Below are 10,424 nucleotides of genomic sequence, written 5' to 3'. Positions count from 1 at the left end.
TAATTATGCTAGAAAAAGGCTAGCAACTTTCTAATCATGCTAGAAATGTGCTAACAAACTGTTAATCATGCTAGAAACATGCTAGAAACATGCTAGCAACTTGCTAATAATGCTAGAAACATGCTAGCAACTTTGCTAATCATGGTAGAAACATGCTAGCAACTTTGCTAATCATGCTAGAAACATGCTAGCAACTTGTTAATAATGCTAGAGACATGCTAGCAACTTTGCTAATCATGCTAGCAACCGCATAGCAACACCCTAGCAACCACGCTAGCAACCACCCAGAGTACCCTAGCAACCGCATAGCAACACCCTAGCAACCACCCCGGTTACCATAGCAACCGCCCTAGCAACCACCCCAAGTACCTTAGCAACCGGCCTAGCAACCACCCCGAGTACACTAGCAACCACATAGCAACACCCTAGCAACCACCCAGTTACCCTAGCAACAGCATAGCAACACCCTAGCAACCACCCTGGATACCCTAGCAACGGCATAGCAACACCTTAGCAACCACCCTGGGTACCTTAGCAACTGGCCTGGCAACCACCCTGAGTACCCTAGCAACCGCATAGCAACACCCTAGCAACCACCCCTGTTACCCTAGCAACGGCATAGCAACACCTTAGCAACCACCCTGGGTACCCTAGCAACCACCCCCCTAGCAACCACTAGTTACCCTAGCAACCGCAAAGCAACACCCTAGCAACCACCCTGGATACCCTAGCAATGGCATAGCAACACCCTAGCAACCACCCTGTTACCTTAACAACGGCATAGCAACACCCTAGCAACCACCTTGGGTACCCTAGCAGCCGCCCTAGCAACCACCCTGGTTACCATAACAACTGCATAGCAACACCCTAGCAACCACCCTGGATACCCTAGCAACATCTTAGCAACCACTCTGGGTACCTTAGTAACCAGCCTAGCAACCACCCCGAGTGCCCTAGCAACCTCCCCGAGTACCCTAGCAACCGCATAGCAACACCCTAGCAACCACCCCTGTTATCATGTTAATAAAATGGTAAACATGTTAGCAACATGCTAGTAAAATGCTAATCATGCTAGAATCATTCTAGTAACTTGCTAATTATGTTATCTATCTATCTTTCATCTAACCATTGCTATTTATCTATCATCATCTGACATTACTTTCTATTTATCTATCTATCTATCATCTAAACCATTACTATCTATCTATCTATCTATCTATCTGACAGACTGCATTCAAACTTTAAAACTTCAAACTATTTCAGACTGAAAACCATCCAAACTTAAAACTTTTAAAAACTTCGTAAACTTTTTAAACTTTTCAAACTTTTCAAACTTTTCAAACTTTTTAAACTTTCTGGTCTGGCTTTCTCAAGCCAACTTAAAGTTTGTCTTGACGAACTTTTTTATCTAGTTATACTTGTTATACAACAGCCATTATACAACAGTATTTGACCACAGAATGCCATTAATGACAGAATCATTAACTTGTAGGTGAATGTTCGCTTTTGCTTCTCAAATCTGCTTGCACATTGGTCTAAAACTGGTCTTTGGAGTGATTCTAATCAGTTAATAATCAATATTTATCATTCTAAGTATTACAAATGGCAAGTTTTGTTATGAAACTCATGTCATGGTGCAGACTGATGGGTCATTAATGCAAAATGATGATATTCACAGCGTTAAACTACTTGGCACATGTTGATTGCATGATGCTGCGTACGCAGCCAATGAGCTTGCTGCTTTACATTTACATGTAGATGGATGATTAGCATACACTAGAGCAGTTTGCAGCATGCTTTCAGAGTTTTCCTCTGAAACCCTCCAAATCCCCAGCTCCACCTGTATAGATCTGCTACAGGTTATTATATATGCTATTTGCGCAGTAGCAGTGATGATATAAATGATTTTAATAAATTCTGTAGTTTAATGATAATAAAGCAGATGTAGCATTACGATTCTTCATCTCTAGGTTCTTAAATCTTGCAACACAAAATTAATTTTTAACCCTCCTGCTGACAAGTCACATGTACAGGCCCTACTCTGTGTGACCAGTCACAGTTTTAAGCACTAACTTCTCCACAGAGACAAAATAAGAACATTGTTTGAATCTTTAACTGTGAGAAAGTATCTTATCACTATATTTGGGTACATTTCTTGACCTAGCTAGAGCTTGGGAATATTTCAACTTTGAAGAAGTTGAGACTAAATAGCCCATGTCTGAATGAGTAATATCACTAAGAAGAGTGAGAGTGGTGACTCTCCCTCTACAGGTTGCACTCTATTTAACTTTCACACGGACTAAACATTCCAGTCTCCTTGGAAGGGCTTCCCCGTTTTTCCTCACACAGCAGGGAGTTGATGTTGTCTTTATTCAGCTGGCAGTTCAAGTCATTTGTTAACTTCAGGTTCACTTATTTGCATGCAGACTTGAACAGATGCGAGAAGCAACAGCGAACATTCATCCACATACATAAGAATATGAGGACCAATCCTAGCAGTTTCCCCCAAAAATTCCCCATAAATCTCATAGATCCTTGTTAACAGATCTAGGCAGGTGGAGCTGGGGAGGTGGTGGGCTAATATGAGGACATGCATAGCATGCAGACATGGCATTCTTTGATTATGTCCTGGTTATGAGTATGTGAATCCAATTGGCTGAGAACACTGAATTGAATGAACCAATTAAAGCGCAAGCTTGAACTGTTTATTCATACCAGAAAGACTCTTTTAGAGTCTTCTTTTAGAACTTTCACTGATGTTTTCATTTCCCAGATTCCATGACTACTTCTTCAAAGCCCTATACAAACTCTCGGTCGGTGACATTTGTAAAATTGAACCTATGGTAAAAAACGGTTATTTGGGGTCAGACATCAACACTGAAACAGAGAATTAGATCAGAGCCAGACAATTAAACTACAAAACTCTTGTTAGATCCCACAACGTAAATATTCTGATCTGTTAATCATGGCATTCTGTAGATGTCTGGTCTTCTTAACATTTACATTTATTTGCTTGTTTCATTGCTCATTTCCTCATGGGGACCGAAAAATGTCCACGCTATTAATAAAATATAAAAATTAAAGAATTAACATAACATATTTGTATTATCTTATATATAGAATAAATATGTTTTAGGCTAAATGAATTTCAATTAGGGCTGTCAAACGATTAATCGCGATTAATCGCATAGAAAATAAAAGTATGAGTTTGCCTAATATATGTGTGTGTACTGTGTGTAATTATTATGTATATATAAATACACAAATTGCTGTAGTTGTGTTTGATGTAGTATTGTGATTAAAATGGCATCAGTCCTCTACTAAGCATGCATCCAGTGAAGACGTAATTACTGATTATAATGACTTGTTGCGTCATGTCATGTAAACATAAAACCATGTCTGCATTTGTGATCTTAGAAACAACAAACAACAAGCACTACTCTTCACTGCCCAAATCACGTTTGAATAGTCAGTAGCAAATTCTTTAAATATGAAAATGTACTTACAGGCTGTGAGTCAGAAACTCCAGACTGTCTTGCAAAGTTGGAATTGCCTCACTTTATAGAAACAGTTTTTATGCACAGCTGGCATTGTAGGCCAAACTTTCACATCAGGAAACAGTCCTCTGTAAAATGCAGTGCACACACTCAAATATTTGCGTTGGACTGTAACTACTGATTTCTGGTTGTGTACTCATTTCGAAAGCCAAGCAAAGTAGTTTCGCTTTCGCAAAACAAAACACACAGCGTCTCCATGACATGGCGGCGGCAACAACAACACTACAGCGAGAATAAAAATTATGCCTTCTTTTGTTGCGTATACATTTGGACGGTGTTATGATAATCTTCCCCACACCGTGATGTAGATTTGTGGGGGCGTGATTGAATGAGCCATTTTAGGAAGGTGTGACTGAGTCTTAACTTTTATAATAAATATATCTTTGGGTTTGAGACTTTAATCTTTGCAACTTTACAGATCTTATATATGCACAAACAGCTTGTGACACTCCAAAGACAAAGGAAAACATAAAAGCGCATCATATGACCCCTTTAATTCAAAATGATAAAACACTTGCGAAAATCAATACAGAAAATTCCACTTTGTTTGCATTTTTTAGAGTGCAGGTCAGGGAAAATAGGTAAATGTAATTATTGACGGAAGTTGTTAAATTTGCACATTGATGTTCTAGACTTAAATGCAGTGTTTTTGAAAAGTAAGAGCAAAAATGGTTTGGCTGTCAAGTACCAAATGCAGAAGGAGTCCTCTGTGCTTGTGTAAATACTGACTTCATTTAAATATTTGGCTGAAAACTTGTTGATACTTCAAATGTTTACTTTTCAATCTTCAGCTTTTTGGATAAACAGGCTATTTTGAATGAACAAATGTGTAGTTCACTTATTCTACCTGTCTTAAATTAATACTGAAAACCCAAAAATGTGTTAATAAGTAACAGTGACATCTTGACTCTGTCAAAACCCAATATGCCAATAAATTAGTACACTGTAACTACAGTGAAATAATACAAGGTAAGCCCAATAGTCCTGAGGTATGTGGTAATATTACACTTAAGGCTACCATGCCTTTCAGAGGCAATTATGGGAATTACTTTGGGCCTGTTTGTGATGCCAAAACAAACCTATGACTAATGCATCAGGTATTTAAGGAAGTGCCAAACCTTGTGTGACCCTTATTAGCTAGGTAGAATTTGTAAACAGGATATAGGGGATGTTTTTTTGCATTTTAAGCCTTCCTTCCAACCAACTGGCTCTATTAGAGTATTGAACATTTATAGTTCAATCAATAGCTGATGGCTAAAACCAGTCCTCCTTGCATGCAATATCTTGTTTGATCTAAAAAATTCGCATTACAGATGAAAAAGGTGCATTATTTAATTGGGTCAAATATAATGAGTTTAAGTTCAGTGATTGTAGGTTAATATCCTGTATATTTAAGAGCATAAGATTGATTTAAACACCATAATTATTAAAACCAGTTTGCAATGCATTACACTTGACGCTTCTGTTGACCATTTTTGTCATAAATAAGCATTTCTGTGCCTTTTTCAAATTAAAGTGGCCTTGTGCTGAATGGATTTAGATTAAATCTTCAAATGAAATCATGAATACTGACTGCAGTGTTAAACTTGCACAGTATGTTGTTTTAGATTTAAATGCAGTGCAGTCAAAAAGGAAGGAAAATAGGTGCTTTGGCTGTCGAGTACCAAATGCAGAAGGAATCCTGTGTGCTTGTGTGACTCAAGTACTATTTAAATATTTGGTTTGAAACGTTTCCGTTTGTGAAATGTGTGTGTGTGTGTGTGTTTTTTTTTTTTTAATCTTCAGATTTTAAAATATAAGCTGTTTTGCATGAACAAATGGCTAGTTCAACTGTTTACATTAAAAGTTTTTTTTTATATTTTCTGTTTTAATTTAGTCATTTTGTTGTTGTTGTTTTGTAATTTTTGTCTTTTTTTAATATGTCAGTAGTTTTAATTCATTTTTATTTTTTTAATTTAGTAGCCTACATAAAAGCTAAATAAAAATGAGAAATGTGAATAACAATAGTTAAAACGATTTTTTTATTATTATTATTATTTCTGGTAAGTGTATTTTTTAAGTAATAGAAATTGTTTTATGGTTTTGTTTGAGTTAGCTATAAATAACCACCGTGGCATGTAGCATGCTATGCCATCTTTTATTTGTTGTGCATTCAGAATATAGAAATATGTAGTATACTGTAAACTGTGTACAACACATGCCTGCACAGGTGTGATAGATGCCTTTTGGGAATCAATTGTTGGCAGTTGAATTAATATTTTGCGCAATTATTATTTTTCTCATAAAGTTGTGAATGCCATCTCCCAAGCTGTGGGAAACCACACTGCGGTAAATGTAAGAATGACTTTTTTATTGTTAGTAATATTTCAAGATGAACATTTAATGTGCTGAAGAAATTTAAAGAGACATATTTGTACATCTCTGATGATTAAATATCACTGCTGATCAAAATAATAAAACCATGTTTTGATTAAATATACAAACAGATAATATTGAACTGGGGTTCTTTTGGTGCATTCCAATATTCAATATGCAAAAATCTTAGCTTGATAGTGTGAGCCATTTTGTTTTGTGCGTGTATATATATATATATATACGTGATGTCACCCGTGGGTTTCTGAAGAGCATTTTTGAAGCTCTTAGTGTAATTGAAGCTCATCTTAGAATCGCGTCACTGCACGTCACTCCCGGATAATCGAAAATGGGCAAAGAGGCGGGACATGGGTGGAGCTGGTTGCTGAAACCATGCCTGCCTAGCGCGACCGTGATGACAGCAGCGCAATCCACCTGTCACTCAAGTGTCCACGCCCTAAATTATACAGAACTTTAAGGCTTCATATAATTTAAATGGATGAGTTATAAAAAAAATTCACCCCCCTCACAGTTGACATGAAGGGCAAAATTAGCTATATAGACCAAAATCACTTTTTGAACCAGGCTGTAAACATTTTTTTTTTTCTGCTGTAAAGTTGGGCATTTTAACATGGGGAGTCTCTATGGGACTGACTCCCTTTTGGAGCCAGTCTCTAGCAGCCAGTTGCAGTTTAAGTTACTTCCGTGTTTGTTTCAATAGAGAGAGCTGCTTGGTGTTAACGCAGGCGAGTATTTATTTATTTTTTTTCATTTTAACACGTAAAAAATAAAAAATACGCAATTAACGTAGAGGCGGGGCTAGGTTTGGCCAAAACACCCACAACCACTAAGGAATTGCATGTATTCAGGGCCCTTTCACACAGGATGCGGAAAACGGTGAAATCACCACGCGGCTGCCGCCTTCTCTTGTAGTGGTAGCGTTTTGTGCCGTTGAGGCGGTGTTCGCGACGCTCTGGGTGCATGTTGCCATAGTTACAACTGTCAAGGTCACATATATATTTACTAAAAACTAAATAAAACGTAACGGAAATTTGTGTTTGTGTCATCCTGTCACAAACCTGTGTTTGTGTCATGTGTCATTATTAATTTTTTCTGTTTGGCACAAGTGGAGTTTTTGAAGAATTGCCTTAAGAGCATAAAGAAAACAATCTTCTCCTCCATTTTCAACTGTCCGTTGTAATTTCAGTTAAATGTTCTATGATTGGTTGTTAATAATCTGTTCACTGATTGGTTAAAGCCAATGTGGCTGCCGCTCACAAAAAGATAAAATATATTTATCTTTGGCCGCGCCTGACGCAAAGCGTGCTCGTGGAAGCGGCAGGATTCTGGGTGCACCATAGACTATAAAAAGTATGGACGTAGTGTCCGTGATGCCACCCGTAGGTTTCTGAAGAGCATTTTTGAAGCTCTTAGTGGGCAGGAGTCGGCCGTCGCCATCTTGGAATCGCGTCACTGCAAGTCACTCCCGGATAATCGAAAATGGGCAAAGAGGCGGGACGTGGGTGGAGCTGGTTGCTGAAACCACGCCTGCCTAGCACGACGGTGGTGACAGCAGCAGCAATTCACCAGTCACTCAAGTGGCCACGCCCTAAATTATGCAGAACTTATTTTCTTCTGCTGTAAAGTTGAGCATTTTAACATGGGGAGTCTATGGGATTGACTCCCTTTTGCAGCCAGCCTCTAGTGGCCAGTCGATGAATTGCAAGAGGGAGCCCGGGAGGTTGCCGCTTGGGATGCACTAGCACTGCTTGCGTTCCGTCTCCCTGCCGTCAGCAAAACCTCACGACTCACGACTGCCGCGTCCCGTGTGAAAAGGCCTTTAGGCTACAGCCCATTAAAGCGCTGAATCATATTCAAACCCAAATGAAACTAAGAGTATGTAGTTAGTCATAGATATGTTGTCAGTTAAGTCATGAAGTAACAAAAAAGGCTGCTAAAGCTGCCTTAAAACCGTGCATGTAAGTGTTTATTATTTAAGAGTCACATTTAAAGCAGTGTCAGATCCACTTCAAGTTCAGCAGCGGCAGCTTTTAAAGTAACAGCAGCCAATATATCCTAATAACTAGGGCTGGGAATCGATTCCAAAAAGAATAGATTCTGAGGCGTTGGGAATTGAGAGTCAATTCCAAAAGTTGGAATCGATTCTGTCAGTGGTAATCAACTCCCCATTCAGAGCCGTTTTCAGTTTAACAAAGCTTAAATATGGGCGCCTCTCAAGCGAACAGCTGCATGTCTCGGCTGCTGTCATCAAACGTTGCTGAACGTCAATTTACGAAAATAAACTGAATGAAAAGAGTCGGTACTGGGCACGTTTGAGTTTGAGGATGCAGCCTTTCGTTAAGCACTCATTAATTTGCCTCTTGCTCGCTAATAGTGATTAGAAGTCGGATTCGTTTCCACGAAAAGATTCTTTTGGATAGATCGTTTTAATGAACCAGTTCAAGTTATTTTACAGTGGAATTGGCTTATATTGTCCACATGAGCGCTGCACAATAGAATAGATCATGACGTGATCGAGGGTCTTCATCCTATTTTCATCTTAAATAAAATGTTATTTTTAACCTTTCTATCAGCCTGTGATAATTCTAAAAGAAAGCGCAGAGAGCACAGATAAGTGGCAGAGAGTGCACGTCTGACTGACAGATAAACCACAAGCTCTTATATCAATGTTGTTGTTAATGATCTGTTTATTTTGTTTCGGTGTCCAGTTTGTTAATTTTGTGCAAAGTATGCAGTTGAAGTAAACATCATTCAGCTGAACTGTACATGTCTTGTTTCATTTAAAAACACATGTCCACTGCTGAGCCATGGGCTGTGACTAATTTCATGGGCAATGCTGACAAAATTATAATTTAAATCAGAAATATATCAGAATTTTTTTTAAAAAACAAAGCTTCATGTAATGATAAGGTTACTTTCTAAGACCTTTATATCCTTCAGTCACGGCAAAATTAAAAAAAATAAGAATCGAAAATGAATTGAAAACAACAGTGAGGAATCGATTCTTCGAAGGAGATTAATAACTTTTGTAGTTTTAAGCTTTATCGTTTATTTTAAATTTTAGTGTTTGATAACTTTATTAAATGTGGCTATATTTTCTTGCTGAAGCGCACAGGCAGATATGACAGTTATTATAATGGGTTTATGCGAAGATTGTTTTAAGCTCACTTAAATTACAAGTCTAGTAAATGTTAAATTAAAAGCTCTCAATTATACTGTAATGTTGAATGGCTATATAATGGTTAAATATTAGGAAAAAATTCCTAGAGATGTCAGGTGGTATCAGCGATACTTCAGTCATAAAAAAAGATGGAATTAAACAAATATCAAAAATATACTTTATGTTGTTTCTATATTATATATATATATATATTTTTGAAGATTGAATGTGAAATTATTGCTATATATATATACATATATATATGTATATATACACAACAATGTATATATATATATATATATATATATAGTATGCTTAAGCATTTTCTAATTCGAGCTTTCCTTTTGTTGTGTTTCATTTGTTGTTTCATATTTGTTTTAATTGCAGTCAAACAAGAAACGGCATTGTTTCTGTGAAGGCGTAGAAATAGTTTGTCAGTGAATCATATTGTGTTTTAGAAGCAAGTACAATCCTGTCTGATAAGTCATCCAGGTACCCAGGTGAAAGCCGACAGCCTGTGATGGATGTTTTTAATTATGCAGCATCTTTGTGTCCCGCTTGTATTTGATTTCACATAAAACATTTCTCAGATACTGTATCTTTGTTTGTATCCTTTTTTTATCTTTTCTTATTTTCTTAAAATTTGAGATTTTAATGCCAGAATGTCATGGGAGATCATTCATGTTTATTTACCGTTATTAAAATGTTTACATAACTTGATTTTAAGCTTATTTTTATTTTTGATACCAAAATGAATACCTCCTGGATCAGGCTTAGAATAATTAAATTACAGAAATTAAATTAGAATGCTGCATCCAAAATGATCCCTGGCAGATCTGTGGTTTTATAAAAAAAAAAGATATGCTGCTAAATTATTGCCTTTGGTCTATAACACATTGAAATATTTTGATACCACATATATATAGTATGTTTAAGCATTTTCTAATTTGAGCTTTCCTTTTGTTGTGTTTCGTTTGTTATTTCATATTTGTTTTAATTGCAGTTAAACAACAACAACAAAAAAACAACAACCTTATTTTAAAATTAGTAGTTAGTTATGTTATTGTTTATTGTTAGTATTGTTAGTTTATATTGTACTTATTACTAATATCTAACTACTACTAATATCTCAGTTTAACTCTTCTGAGAAGCATATGAATGAAGTTGACAAGACTTGTTTGAGATTTCACTGCCAAACATAACTGCGTTCAACATTCGTCATAACTATTAACTATCAACAGTTAAAAGTTGATTAACCAGAACTTTTGTTTCACTGAGTAATCCTCCATTACAGGTCAGCCACAGCTAAAAAATATGTTCTTACTGTGTTATTT

The sequence above is a fragment of the Labeo rohita genome, chromosome 24 (assembly GCF_022985175.1).
Source record: "Labeo rohita strain BAU-BD-2019 chromosome 24, IGBB_LRoh.1.0, whole genome shotgun sequence".
Taxonomy (NCBI): domain Eukaryota; kingdom Metazoa; phylum Chordata; class Actinopteri; order Cypriniformes; family Cyprinidae; genus Labeo; species Labeo rohita.
Note: the sequence above shows the minus strand (reverse complement) of the source record.